We start from the raw sequence: 16,200 nt of genomic DNA, 5'->3' as shown, positions 1-16,200 counted from the left end.
CGTAATAAGGAGGTACTTCCGATGGGTCCGAGCTGACAGCGGGGGGGGGGGGACGTTTTTTTCGCGAAATACGATGGCCCATCCGTTGGGTCCCAGCAGTCAGGGGGAAACGATTTTTTTCGCAAAATACTGGTGGCCCGTCAGGTGGGTCCCTGCTGTCAGGTGGAGGAATCATTATTTTCCGCGTAATAAGGAGGCACTTCCTTGCTGCCGCCGTGGACCCAGATGTCAGCCTCTCCAGGTACAATCCACGTCCGATGGAAGTCCTTCCTTCCACGTTGACCACGCCGCGCCGAGAGCACCAGGGCGATGGACGGCGGCGAGGCCTAGGAAGGGGACAACGCGGAGCCGGTGAAGACGCGGCAGTGGATGCCCACGCGGAGAGGAGTATGAGGGTTCACTCATTCGGCTGCGGTGTGAGGCTGCCGTCGCCGCAGGGCCTAGCCAGCGGTGGGGATAGTAGGGGGAGGTGAGGCCTCCAGGGCAGCACAGCCGACCACGAGAGGCAGGAGCAGGCGGCACGACCGGCGCTGCTTTGGGCGGCTGGAGCAAGAAGACCAGAGGTTGAAGAAGCACTACGGCCGTTGGATGGACATCGTACGGTCAGTGCAGATAGAATCATTTATATTTACTAAGTTGACAAAGCCCTTGGTACGTCAACTTAGTAGGCCCACAGGTCAGCTTCCAAAACGGTGTGCCCCAAATGTCAGGGGGAGGAATCATTTTTTGGTCGGGTGAATCTAGAATATCCAAAGTTGAAGAAGAAGCACGGCATCCGTTGGATGGACATCCAACGGCCACTGCTGCTAGAACCGTGTGTTGACTATAAGTTTACAAAGCCTTGCATACGCGTCAACTCTGTTTTTTTAGAGGACGCATCAACTTAGTAAGGCCAGAAGTGTGTGGCAGAGAACTTATAGCCCATTTGAGATTTGTAAGAATGTGTAGCCCATTTTTGAATTCTAATGGAATTTACTACAGCCCATTTACAGTTTGTTAAAAGTACAACCCATTTGAACCAACAGTTCAAAACAGAATTCAATAAAATTTCCCACATTTTGATGGGATCTGAAATATTTTTATCCCAAAATTTCTAGTCAGATTAAATACAATTTCAATATAAATTTATATTACGTAAAAATCCAACAAAACATTGCGCTCACAACAATTAATGAAATTAAAATTTTCAATATCCAAAAATAATATTTTATAAAGTAATCACGTGTTTGGTGCATTTTTTTATAGTTACTGCCCAGTTTCTATAATTACATCCCATTTATTATTTCTTAAAGCCCATTTTCTTGTTAAGCCTAATGCATCCCTCCTAGGAAAGATTTGCAGCCCAGCGGGGCGGAGAATAACAACTTGACCTTGCCTGGGTATTCCTAAAAAAAAGTATAGCTGGGCTAGCTATTTTTAGCTTGAAAAAAATTAATATCTGGGCTGGATTTGTGGCCTGGGCTAGACGGGCCACAGCCCCCCCCCCCAGTTAATACCTACAGCGATGTTTTCCTTGTTGTTCAGAGGAGAAAAAATAATATCAGGGCTAAACATCGAAAAACTCAGCAGTGCTCACACCTCAAAAACACAAATACTACTCGAGCTGCTTGGTCCCAGCTATCAGCCGCTTCTTGTGCAATTCCCTCGTTTATTGACTAGTACTACATAGGTTGACAATGGTGTGGGACCGTGATGTCAGGAAACCAGGGGGAAGAAAAATAAATAACTCCAGCGAGCGCTTCCACCTCGCCTCGTTGTCTCCCGTGGAAACCCCTTTCCTCCCTTTTTTTTGCTCGGGAAAGGACCAATGCATGCAGCACGTCCATGCGGTTATTAGGCAAGAAATAAAAGCGCTTTGCATGCTATGAATTATGATGGCCTGCATGGGTAGCTAATAAGGCATCCTCTTCACTGCTGTGATTAAATGTTGTGTTTAGAAGAGAGAAATATTCTTCTTTTCCACCAATCTGCTTGCACCTAGGTCGTGATGCACCTTCTAATACGACTTATTCACCTAGACGGAGGGAGTATAGTTTTATACACATATATATATATATATATATATATATATATATATAATAAGGAGGCACTTGTGTACATGAGGCTATGGACTTGGTGGGTCCCCATTGTCATCCTCTCCAAGTAAAGTCATCTCCTCACCCGCACGCGCTTTCCGCCCGAAACAGTCAGCGCCGCCCGCCCCGCTTCCCGGTGCAGGTGATTGCTCCGCCTTCAAACGACACAAGTGCCGTCCGTCCGTCCATCCATCTGCTACCCACATTAATGATACGCGGTTGCCGAGGCGGCTACTCCGGCGCCACACGTCCGTCCCCCGCCCGCCCACCATTGCTATATAAACTGCTGCGCCGGCCATAGCCGTAGTCATCCGCATTCGTTCCCTTTCTCCTATCCACACCACTACTTCCCACCATGGCTTCCTCACGCTCCAGCGCTCTTCGGGACGGGCGGACGACGGACCACAAGGAGATGGCATCCATTGCTGCCGACCGGCTGGCCAGCAGGCAGCCGGAGGACGACGACGTCCCAATGGAGAACATGGTAGTCGACGATCCGGCGCCAACCCCCTCCTCCGCGCCATCCTCGCCGGTGCATTGCACCATGACTATCGGCGAGGCCCGTGCCCAATATATGGACAGTGTGAGGCAGATGCGTCTGGAGCAGTTCCGGGAGGCGTAGGTCGACGCCACCTACAACCATCATCTCCTCCAGGAGCACCTGCATGCGGAGGAGCAGATCGCCGCAGAGCAGGCGGAGCAGGAGGCGCTGCTCGACTCGTACCGCTCCGCCCGCAAGGGCCGCCTCGAGCGCTGGCGGGACCGCATGCGGGTGGTGGAGGCTGTGGCCGCCTACAAAGAGGCTAGCAAAGAGGGCGATGAAGCGGACGAGGCATTGTTTGGCGAGACCGAGGATGAGGCAGAGGAAAGTGCTGGCTCCGACGAGTCCCCGCTCCGCTGGCGTTGACGAGGCCCTACTACGCTGAGGCCCCGCGATGCCAACAATGAGGCAGAGGACACCGCCGGCTCCGCCGAGGCCCCGCCACGCCAACAACGAGGCAGAGGACATCGCCGGCTCAGCCGAGGACCCACCCTACCGGCAACTCGGGGGAGGATTTCCACCGCTCCGCTGAGGCGCCGCTCGCCGTCAACGAGACAGAGGACATCGCCGGCTCCGCTGAGGACCCGCCCTGCTGCCAATGAGGCCGCGCCACACAGAAAACGAGGAAGAGTAGAACACGGTAGGTCACCGCCGCTCAGGTCCAAGTAAGGCCACCGCTGCTACCCTCCTGTTGAAGCCAAGCTAGGCGGGTTGACCATTGACGGCCGGTTAGCTTCTTGGCGGCGACGTGGAGTCGGGGAGTTCTGCTGGAGAATAACGCTGATTCTAATTAACTGCTGGTGTAGTTGGCTGACTGACACGTGGGCCCAACAGGCCAGATGTCAGTTACGCAACTGCACCTGCAGTTAAGTCACTAAAGCTTCTGTTCGGCTCAACGGGACACATGTGGGTCGCTTCGATTAATTAATTATACCTCCAGCGCACCCCTTTTTAGTTGAAGAATGTATGAAATGTAATGAAATCTGCCATGTTTATATGAAATCCGACTATGTATGAATGAATTTAATTCGGTTAGTTCGAATTCCTATATCACTGGCATTGGATGAACATGCAAAACAATATGTACTAGCATTATTCCCAGGGTGATCACCTCGTTTGCAGCAGTTTCACATATACTCCCTCCGGTCCTTTCTAGTCTGCATACAAGTTTTGTCTGCAGTCAAAGTATCTCTACTTTGACCAATCTTATACAAAAAAGTATGCACTTTCACAATGTGCGAAGTAAAAAGGAACAGAAGGAGTACAAATAGTTTGAGCAGGTTTTTAGCGTTTCTGTACATTGCAATCAAACACACAGGCCTGGCAATTCATAGAGAACATTCAAAACAATCGATTATTATCCATCTCAGCGACTCACATGTCAGAGGCAATATTTACTTCACTACTAAAGAATAAAGAAAAAATTGATCGACGCTGCTGACAGCAAGGGCGTCCCATTCGAAAATATCAAACGCATGTCTTGCTAAAATCAATGAGCAAAATTTGACAAGGTTTTCCCATTCCAAAATATCGAATGCCTATGATTGTGGAATGGGCAGGGTTTGCCATCAGTTCGGACATTGACATGGCACCTCGTGCTAAATAAACCAGCTGTTCTTTTTGTGCAGTTCCACAAAAATCAACCAAATTCTCGCGTAGCTTGTATGATTTCGCCCTTATATGTTGCAACGCCTTTAACTTATCGGCACCTCCTTTCTTGTGGTGGAAATGAAAGATTCGATGTATTCATGAACATTTTGTGCAGTTCCAATTGAAATCAAGCTGAGCACCCGTGTTGCACAAATACAAAAAGTGATTAGTATAGACACTACTAGAAACACTAGCATTAACGACGATGATGATAAACTGTTGGTCGTTTAAAATGTGAGAGAGTCCCCGCACACTGTAATCGGGCTACGAAATACCTTTAACAAACACCAGCACGTGTGCGGTCGTTATCCACTTATCCTTGTGATCACTATTTGTACACAGAACAATCTATCTCACCCCATTTTATCTCTCCTCTGTAACACAAGCTGGATTTTCCAGAAGTCCTGGCGCATACTGTTGATAAGATCAATCCGATAACCCTGCGTGTAAGAACAAAAAAACAAACCTGTTAGGATCTCATCCCGATGTGCCTCTTTTTCCTCTCCTCCCTTGTTTAATCATCGGAGCCTCCATCGATCCCATCTCCCTCATGGTCACCTACGCCTCTGGACCCTAGCGCTCCGTGCTGCAGCCTGCATCATACCAGTTGCCCCAACGTCGATGCACCTTGCCGCAGCCAGCACCTTGTCGATCGACCGCCTCGACCCCGGCACACCCACATTGTAGCCTGTACCTTGTTGTCTTCCTTGACCACGACACGCACATGATGTAGTCTGCACAAGCGAGGTAATTTTGGGACGTGTAGCTGCTATTCGTACAGTTTCTGTTGCCTGTGGGTTGATATACAGGCCAGTATTTTGCCTCTGTTTGTCAATGATTTTAATAAACAAAAGGGCATTAGCATGTGAAAGGATTCATGGTCGGTGGTTTTTTACTTTTGTTTCATTCTGCTTTGGCTGTTGTACTAGTCTAGTCATCCTTTAGAGTTCATTACTCTACTAATCTATCCGGTTAGACCATGATTTTATTCAAATACTCATGTATATCATTATGTGAGATATTGAACTAAGACGTCCATGGCTCTGTGCTTACCATATGGTTTTAAAATATTTTTTGTTCTGATTAATACTAAAACTACCTGCATCTAGCTTGAACTAACACAAGGGGTTACCATGGTTAGAAATTTGGAACTTGTTGGCATTGCGCGTACACAAGCACCTTATGAACTAGAACTAATTTCTTTCTACCTGTAATTCCACGTTTACTTTTGCAGGGAAAAAGCGGGCTTAACTAAGTAGCAACCCTCGTGAAAGCCAGCAAGCTCAAGTAAGTTGTTCTCATAGACTTTCTTGCGAATTTATTTACATGGACTGACTTTTATAAATTATTCAATGTTTTTTAGATTTGATGGTCTACCATAAGATATAGAAGCACGAGGAGGCATTGGAATCGCCAAAGCAGACATCCATGCCAACAATGATGGCGTCCCTCGACCGAAGATTAAATTTTTTTTAGTTTTCTCGTCTTACAATTAGAGATGAGGAAGGACATTGGTCATCTATAGAGAGATTTTGACTCATATTTCTTAATTGATATATAATTTCAGTATTGTATTTAGAATTCTGTTACGTTATATTATTTCTATTAATAAATAAGGGCATATATTCTTTCATTATTCAAAATTTTGTGGCTATATTGATTTCTATGCCAATCTTCAAATGTTCTATGATACATAGAGTGGTCGTCAACAATTCTAAAGGTTGTTGAACATGAAGTTCTACAAAAAAAGTGATCACCATTTTAAAAACCAGTTGTAGCTAAAAATTAAACAAATTGTAGTAAAGAAAACGGACATCAATAATATGAGGTGTCCATTAATGATATTTTTTCCACCACAGTAAAATTATTAACAAGGACAAAAGTGGTCGTTGATACTAGAAATGTGGTCATTTTTGCCTCATGATTAACAACAACACACCATCCCGTCATTACAAGAATAACGACCAGAAAAATACTTTTAACGATGGGGCCTATCACGACCACCATATTGTGGTCGTTAATGATCTTTAACGACCACAATATGACTTTTAGCGACCACATATACCGTCGTTAAAATCATTTCCCTAATAGTGAGAGCAAACTGTACTATGAATTGACAGTTTCAACAGGCACATACATGGTCCATGTAGAGCACACTTTTAGAAAAATGGAACTCACCAGAAAGAATCCTAGAACAACATTGTACTCGCGCATCATAGCAAAAAATGGAGATTTTGTCAGTCCTTCTGAGCTGAAGTTAGTTTGGTCTTGTGGGGAGTAATGTAACCATCCTTCAACTGCTCCTTCTGATGATAAGATAGACAGGGCTTCTTCATCCTGGCATAATCGGAAGTAGTCACTTCACACACTCCATATTCTTCTTCAGAGGAAGATGATCCTGTTGTGCAAAGACAAGAGGACTACTAAACGCTAGCATCACTGTTTGCTCAAAAAAAGGAAAGTAAATATTTAAAACAGCATAGATGAAGCACTCCTCAAGGACAATACCACTTTTTCATGACAGTATCTAAATAGTAGCACAACAGCAATAGAGATGACAAAGCTCAATCATATGGATGAAATTAGTGGGTGAGTACTAACCTTTGTCAGGAGGCTTATTGTGTAGAGCATACAGATGAAGCAATTCTCCGGAACCATCTGTTGCAATCTACGGTGGTGGCCATGCTTACTATATACTCCTCGATTAGTTTAATGTTTCCAACATCTTCTTGTGCAATTCCACTAAAATATATGGTATCTTCAAAGAAGATACCTGTTTGCACATAGCAATAAATTACATATTACATTAAGAGTGGCATCAAATCAGTGGCAAAACAATTGCTCGTTCCAGCCATAGCAATAAATTAAGATGCAAAACTATATCATTACTTGTGGCATCACAGTCCCAGTGCTTCATTAGAGCAATGGGAGTTGATTTTTGTTTTTCTTCCCCTTGTTCTTCCCCTTCATCACTTGGTTCAATAACAAACAAGCTTCGCCTTCAATGTAAGATTTGGCATGTCAATTAGGGAGCACAAGTATAGTACTAAACTTAACTGTCTGATGAAAGTGGCAAAATACAGGCCAATAGTTGTGAAATATCCTTATCTTACCTCAATGTGATATTACGGTGCACATACAGATTGGAGGTCTTGTCTCCATTTGTGCAGTTCACTAAAATCAAGCAACATTATCGTACAAGTAGCACAACATATGAATGCACACTGCAGAATCATGTGAAAGAAGGCTAGTACTGACCTCTCATGATGTGGAATTCAAACAACTCACAAGAAGAAGATCTAAACCAAATTCTCCTTAACGGATAGGAAGTAAGATCGCCTCTTGTGCAGTTCCACTAAGATCAAGCAATCAAGCAACGTTGTCGATGTGACATTTTGGTTGAACTGCACAAAACACTCTTAAAGCAAAAGTGTTTTGTGCAGTGCAACAAAAGGTCACAATGGCAACGAGGTGAAGCATATAACCCTGTTTACATAGAGGTGCAAAGGAAACAATTAGTGGTCAATAACGATGGATGACACAGAAGCCAAGAAAAAGAAGCATCTACCTTATCTAAATGGGAAAAAAAGCAAGACAGTAGCATTTCTCAAACGGTGGCATTGATTGATATTAACATAGAGATTATATTAACAATAAAATTCGTTAAACATGTAATTTGCTTTTAACTGTGGCATTGCATCAATTTTCCAGCGACATTATTAGAGGGTGCTTGTTTACAGGGACATTTTGGTGTAGGGACTAAAAAAACTCCGTGTCAGTCCCATCTAAACCAAAAGGAGGGACTTTTAGGGACTAAAAGTGGGCATTTGGGACTAAAGAAAGAAGACCCCGAGGGAGTCTTTTTGGGACTTTTTCCAACAGTTGCCCCTGCCACGCATCGCACCTTGTCTCTATTAGTTCATTACTAGGGGTAACATGGTCTTTTAGCATGTCATTTAATAACCTCTAGTCCATGTTTAGTCCCTGGAACCCAGCAGGTAGGGACTAGGGAGTTTTTCACCAAACAGGGCCTTAGATTAACAACAGCTAATGAGTTGCACGGGACAGTGGACGCACCAGCACCATGTGCATCTACCGATGTACTGTGGTCATGCACAGTCTGTTGCAACAAAGAACAAGCAACCAACGGGCATATTTATGTTGGTCCCATTTTTGTTATCTTTAGACGCCTTTCCCTATGTGAGCGCACCAAATCTAGTCCTGCTCAGACTCTACAACCTTATCCCTTCCTTTCCTTTTTGAACTAATACTTTCGCCCCTTCCTTTCCCCTTTGAACCACGTCCTAGATTTATGCGATACAACTTTCCCCACTACTTTCCCCCATTCCTTTCCTATTTGAACCACGTCCTAGATTAATGCTATACAACTTTCCCCCTTCATTTCCTCTTTGAACCATGTCCTAGATTCATGCTATATACAACTTTTCCCACTCCTTTCCTCTTTGAACCACGTCCTAGATTCATGGTATACATGCAGCTAGAGCAATGCATGTGGAGTAACTAAATTATACCTTAAGGTTCAGTCGGAGGCCCTCCCGCGCCGCCGCTGGGTGGAAAGTGAACAGCTGTGCTGGTACTCCCTCGCCGATGGCGGCAGCGTTAAGCATCCTTCCCTTCCCGGCGGACGGATCCTGCCGGCTCTTTGAGCAGCAGTGAGGGGAGAGAGGCCAACAAAGTCTTGTTTAGATTTGTAGAGGGCGAGAGAGTGTGAAGAGAGCAACTACAAGCGCTGAGGCTCCAGCGGGAGAGGGCGAGAGAGTGAGAGAATAGGCTAACCAACTACACAACCCTCCCGTTATGTTCAATGAGAGGGAAATAACCTTTTATACATTCCTGCATTCGTGTGACAAGCATGCCATGTTTTTTTGTGTGTGTGGGAGTCATTGGGATTTCAATCATAATCATGTCATGTGGCTTTGGTGGTAAGACTATCCAGAGTGGTGCAGAAATAATGCAACCTTAGTCACCTTACCTCTCTCAACGTAGTACGTTGGGTCCCACCAGTTAGAGGGTGAAACAAAAAAATTAATAAGAAAAATTAAAAGCGTCGGCGGTGTATCTTACCTCACACATCTCGCTACTGCTCGGGAACACTGTCCAATTGATCCCTATGTTCGCTCACGTACTATTTTAAGTGAATCCTTATTATAACATGCACACAAATTTTGGCCACTTGTATTTGACTTAAATCAGTGTGCCACCGTATCTTGTATACTTACTACTCCCTCCGTCTAGGTGTAATAAGTCACGTTAGAAGGTGCAACGGGACCAAGGTGCGTGCGTGTGCGTGTGCGTGTTTGTGTGTGTGTGTGTGTGTGGGTGTGTGTGTTTAACACCATGTGTGTGTTAGAGAGAGCGACAGATTGACCTACTCCTACAGAGAGATGTTGTGTAGTGTACGATTTTAGCTGCGAGAGTCGGTGCATCCTCTCGTTTTCGGGCGTGTCTGGTAGGGACATGCGGACAACTGCCACGCCCGCTCCTGACCTGCCTAGCCCACCCAAAGCCCCTCCATCGCCCGCACGCGCTTCCCGCCCGAAATGGTCAGCGCTGCTCCAAAGAATCAGTGTCGCATTCATGCCCGGGCAGAGCGGACGCGACCTCTCACTAGCGCAAGAGTGATGGTTTCTTCGTCCGTCCAACTTACTGCTGGGTCTATGTGATTTGACGGCTCATTGGTCTTTATTACTGAGGTGGTAGGACTGCTGGATGTCCCACGCTTTCGGCGAAAGGAGGTATACTACTACTACTAGATTATAATTTTCTCCATTCTTACGGCGGAGGCATGCAAGAGCAGTGAAAACACGCATGCTCAGTGATTACATGGCCCACCTCACACTATCACCGTGCGACACCTAACTCTTTACATAGTACTCCCTCCGTTCCTAAATATTACTAGATGGGTCCCCGCGCGTTGGCGTAGAACAGCGGTATATCTCTCTGCGCAAAATTATTGATTTCATAGAACAAAAAATCTCTATAACCGCATGAAAAATGTGGTAGCCAAACTAAATAAACTCCCATCATCATTTAGATCATCCCACGTAAGGAAAAAAGATTAGCCAACTCCTACTACATAATGGGATTATATTTTTCTTTTTGACATGTTAATGGGACTTAAAGACTCACTTACATGCATGCTACCGGTGCATGCTTGCATGCAGACATGTTGATGTGATTTAAAACCCACTCACATGCATGTGGCATGGTATTTCTGCATGCTTGCATGTGGCTTAGTGCGGAGCCTCTCAACACCAAGATCAGACGGTTATTATGGACTGATTTACTTCATCTAACGGCTACATCAATTTTGATAACGTGGCTGAAGGAGAGGATAGAGAATTCCAAGTAGTGGGGGCTAGCTATTACTAGTAGATATAAGTCTTTGTAGAGATTCCACTACATACGGAACAAAATGAATGAATCTACACTTAAAATGCATCTATATACATCCGCATGTGGTTCATGGTGAAATCTCTACAAAGACTTATATTTAGGAACGGAGGAAGTACTAGTATAGTACGTACTGTAATTTATAAGCAAGATAAATTTGTACAATGCTATGAAGCTTCCAGCTTCTGTTACATGTATCTTGCGTCCAAGGTTGCCCGTTGCAACATTTCATCAAATACAAAGGAGACTAACATGCATGCTATTGCATCTCAATGATTGACAAATCATAGCAAATATGTAGTCCCTCCATTCCAAAATAAGTTTCTCAACTTTGTGCAAACTTTAGTACAAAGTTGTACTACTACTAAAGTTGACACTTATTTTGGAACAGAGGCAGCTAAAGAAAAAAACAATCCATGCAGTCCCTAGCCCTTGAGCCGTGAACCCTGACCAGGCTTCAATTTGCTGGCAACGTTCGAGCTTCCTAATAAATGAAGTTTGCAACCTTTTGACCATCGGATCATTTTGTGCAGTTTCACCAAAATCGAGATGAGCATCCCTGTGGCAAAGAAATTGAACAAGCGTGATTAGAATAAGACATAAACTCATCACAAATACAATATGTAGAAGCCAGTAGAGGTATGTGCGGGGCAAAGAAGTAGAGAAATATCCACAGGGAGTGATGTGGGCAGCTGGAGCAGTGGTGCAAGCCGGCTGTAAAGGGAGTTGTACCTGAGGGACGTAGCTCAACCTTGAGGAGGGCGGTGGGAGGCGGCAACTGCCCACATCGCGGCAGTGAGCAAGGGACGAAGGCAACGTCACCGGCTTTGTGAGAGAGAACGGCGGGGACCCCTGATCGGGACGTGCCGATAGTGGGTTTTCACCGTCGGCAACGGCCACCGCATCTACACTAAGCATCCACCCCTTCCCCAAGCGGACATGATCCGCCGGGATGTTAGAGATGCGGCCACAGTCGTTTTGTGCGAGAGAGTGTGAAGAGAGCAACCCCAGCAAGTAACCGTGTAGGCTGGCCCGTCCTGACTATGTATATAGTGGAGCGGTTTCCTTTTCTCTCCATACGAACCTATCATATTCCGCACGAGCCACTGAAGAAAAAAAACTTTATTTATAAATGACGCGGCACCTACTACTCGTTCTCCTATAACCTTGCGCTTGGCATCTCCAATATATTGACCTTGCGATTGGCTCTTCGCCTCTTCGGGAAGTCGAGCAATAACGGTAGTGCAGTATATATCGTTCTGGCTATATGAGACCGAATGAATTGCTGCACATCCACCACGTGGGAGAGGGTCGAGGGGCGAGGGAGAGTGCTACATACGCAGCAAAATGAGTGAATCTACACTCTAAAATACGTCTATATACATCAGTGTTTGGAGTATGCACTAGTAGTTCATATTGAAATCTACTAAAGGACATATATATTCCAAACAATATGATATAATCTCTATAACCAAGGTAGTAGGGACGAGGAGTAAACAGAGAGAGTAGTAAATTTTTCTCCTCGTCCTGCGAGCCACCGCGCGCATGGGCGAGGGAGCGGGCATAAGGCGTAGTAAGCAAGATTCACCTCATCCTGCGAGCCACCGCGCCCGTGGGCGGGGGAGACGGCGTACTAAGAAAGCTTCTCCTCGTTCTGCGAGTTGACGGGACACATCAAATGTACTCCAGTGTATAGATCCTTGCCTCTAAGGTAGGCCCCACATGGTTTGCCTCTTTTTTAACATAACACGTCAAGTCGCAATTTTTTTGTTCACCCGTGGTAGACGATCCTCCCTCCACCAAGTGGACAACCAGTACACGTGCCAAATTACCACGTGGGCTGCCTTTTTCGTACCAAAATGAGCTCCACCGTGTACCCGCGCGGGTGTGGTTGGGAAAGAGACGGGAGTACATGCGCCATGCATGCACCTCTTCTCTTCGTGCACGTCCCCCTCCTACGTGGGTGTGTGTGAGAGATAAAAACCGCATTCGTGAGTGTTTTTTGTTTTGGGGTGGGGGTGGGGTGGGGGGTTGATTTTGTGAATTATTTGTGGGAATATGTGTCGATGACATCTCAAACAAAATTTTGCATGCAATGTGTGTGAAATGGAGGCCTATCCATATCATACATAGAGGGTCGGGCAATCCATGAGAAGAGAGGGAGGGGTCATAGCTATCAATAGAGTCGAACAGAGGATCAAGTGGGTGGGTGCGAGATCGATGAAGAGAGCCATCGAAATTGTGTGTGTGTACAAGTCAAAGATATAGGGCGACTGGCGTACCGGAACGTTAGAGGGCACACGTCAAGTTTGTGTGTGGCAGGGAGACATGACTAGAGCGCTCGATGTATCGATGTGTGTGGGGGGAGGGGGTGGTGGGAGGGGTAGGCAGAGGCCTAACTATAGAGGTAGAATGACTCGTATATGTGTTGAGAAGGAGAGACCCAGCTATGTCTTGAGGGAGATCGGTCGACATCCATACATAACTGAAGGACGGGAAATATGATGGGAGAGAGAGAGGAGAGAGAGAGGGAGGGAGAGGGAGGGAGAGGGGTAGAGTGCTGGATGGGTGATGGAGTTGCTTCTTGAAGATGGTGGGAGAGGCCTACTAGACAAACTGAGGGTGGAACTGCAATGTTATCAATAAGAGTGGGGATGTGTTTCTGTGTGTGCCTGTGCGTGATAGATCTGTCGGGACGCATCCATGGATGATGAAGGGGAACCATGTGTTTGGTAAGCAAACCTAACTAGGGCCCTGTTTGGTTTCAAATAAGTCATCAACTTATAAGTCAAAAAGTGAAAAAAGTGACTTATTTTGCCAAATAGACCCAACTTATAAGTCATAAGTTGCTTCACCCCAACTTAAAACTTATAAGTCACCCCCTTTTGCATGGGTCCCACCACCTTTATATAAAAAAAGATGGAAAGATGTGCTCAGGTGACTTATAAGTCAGGTGACAACCAAACAAATGTGACTTATAAGTCATTGGTTTTAAGTCACCTGACTTATAAGTCAGGCGACTTATTGGAACCAAACAGGCCCTAGATCGGTAGATCAATTGTTGTTTGTCGGAGGAAGGGAGAGACACAACTAATGAGGTAGATCGATTGACGTGTGGGTAAAAATGAGTTATAAGGACCTAGGTAGCTATATGTATAGCGAGAGATCGGTCGGTGTACGTCCATTTGTTAGAGGAAAATAAGGCCCAGCGAGAAGGATAGACAGAGAGAATGGAGCTAGGAGGTGGTGCAAGAGGCCCAACTACTAGCTAGATAGGGGGAGGAGTGTGCGGTTGTGAGAGAGCGATGAAAAGAGGGGCGAGAGTTTACACGTATGTCTGACCGTATGAGAGACACGAGGCAATGACACCTAAAGGAGGAGATTGAAGGTGTGTTTGTATGTTGTAGGCAGGCATCACTGGAGAGGTCTATCGATCGGTGTGTGTCGGAAAGGAGTTGTGGAGTCTCTGGGAGAACGACCTAAAGAAAAAAATGAATGTGCCCGGTGGATAGAATGCCGAGGGAGGGGGAGGGCAAGGAGGGCGTGTGCATGCACGAGAGGAAGTTAGTGGTAGCTACAAAGGTTAGAGGATTGTGTGGGTATAAGAGACTAACAAAGATCATAATTTGATATGAAAGCGGATTCATATATTTGAATAGGAGATCATAGTGTTTTAAACATTGCATGCATGAAAATAGCGGTGATACACGTGCTGTGCACATGTTATACCATAATGTGATAATGCATGGTGTTTGCAACTCATAGCTAAATGCCGAACAATCTAAACCATACTATACATCAAACAATCTCACATTTTATTTGAATTTGTGATAATGTGTGGCATTTGCAGCTTACAACTAAATATCAAACAATCTAAACAATACTATATATCGAACATTCTCACATTTTATTTGAATTTGTGGTAATGTGTGGTGTTTGCAACTCACATCTAAATACTTGTAGGCGTAGGGGGCGGGGCACCATACATAATGTGATAAACACATTATACATATGAGACATGGTTTAGATTATGAAGATCTAGCTAGAGCTAGAAATGTAATGTGATTTGAAATCAAAATGAAGTGGATTCAAAAAATCTAGTTCGAGTTCATATAGTACACATAGTTCATATGTAACTCGAGACTAATCATGTGGTGTGCTGTGAAGATAATACACAAACGATGGTTTAACTTGACAATAATGATGATTGTAGATCTTATTAAAATAGAGAAACGAATTCAAATGCTTTGACTGCACAACAATCATTACTGTAGCTCTTATTCAAATAGAGAAACGAATTCAAATTTAGTTCATATTGAAGCGGTAGTATATACGTTTGGAATGCACTAAAACGTTCATTTGAGTAGTAGGTTGCATGCATTATACACGTAGCGAAATATTTTAATTGAACATAACATGAATTCAAAGTTTTAAATGACATTTGTAGGGCGCATTGATTTGGTACAGTACACGTTAGGCTTGTCCGGAAATTTCAACCCGCGCCTTGTTAGCCCGAAATATTTAAGATATATCTTTGTCTCGTTGTGCTCTGACAACTCCCTCCATCTCAACCCGCGCATTGCTATTCCGAAATTACAACGCGCGCGAAAACTCCCACCTCCTGTGAAATCCCGACACGTGAAATGCCCGTGGTACCCCTGAACCGAAAGAACCGCCTCAAATCGGTGGGGGTACTTTCATAACTTACCCCACATTTCGGACAAGCGCGTCTCTAAGCCATGGTTCCCCACTGCCATCCCATCCGCCCACCCATTCGTACACTGAGGCCACGAAAACCCGCGATGAAACCCCACACCCTGCTCCGTCCGCCACCCAGCCGGAGCCTCTTCCCCGACGACGTCGTCCACAGCAATACCTGGACGTCCCTCATCCACCGTACCGGATGAGGATCCGTCGTCGATCTCATCGTCCCGCCGGTTCAGCCACCCCGTCCTCCACCTCCAAGGAGCTGCCCCGATGTTCCCCTCGTCTTTCGCGCCACCTCCATTCCCACACCGCCGTCTTCACCTGCACCACCGGAAGAGCACCATCACCGTTTCCTCCGATGAAGTTGCGGCCTAATCGGCGCCACCAAAGAGGTTGTACACTAATTGCCGCATTTTCTTCTTGATTCGATCTCACGGTGTTGCCGGCGCTTGGTCCCGAGCCAACACGGCGCAGCTCCATCCACGGCGGCGTTGCCGGCCACTTCCTCCATGGCGTCGCTCCCTCGGCGGCGACGTCCACATCAATAGGACCTGCTGCTGCTTTAGCTCTCGCTCGCGTTGCTGCTCTGCTCTGGCTCTCGGTCCCCTACCTGGTCTGCTCTTGCTATTGCTCTTGCTCTCGCTCTTGCTCTTGCTTGCAATGCTACTCCGATTTAGCTACACTTCACTCCGATGCCGCCGGGGTGAAGGAAGAACCAGCCGCAGCGGGGAGGGGGGCTCGCCGGAGAGGTACCCCACTATCTATCTTAGGGTTCAGGATGGGGGTGGTGGTCGCCGGCGGTGGCGGGGCGTT

The sequence above is a fragment of the Triticum dicoccoides genome, chromosome 1A, assembly GCF_002162155.2.
Source record: "Triticum dicoccoides isolate Atlit2015 ecotype Zavitan chromosome 1A, WEW_v2.0, whole genome shotgun sequence".
In the NCBI taxonomy this organism is placed as follows: Eukaryota; Viridiplantae; Streptophyta; class Magnoliopsida; order Poales; family Poaceae; genus Triticum; species Triticum dicoccoides.
The sequence above is the reverse complement of the archived record's forward strand: the minus strand, read 5'-3'. Positions refer to the sequence as shown.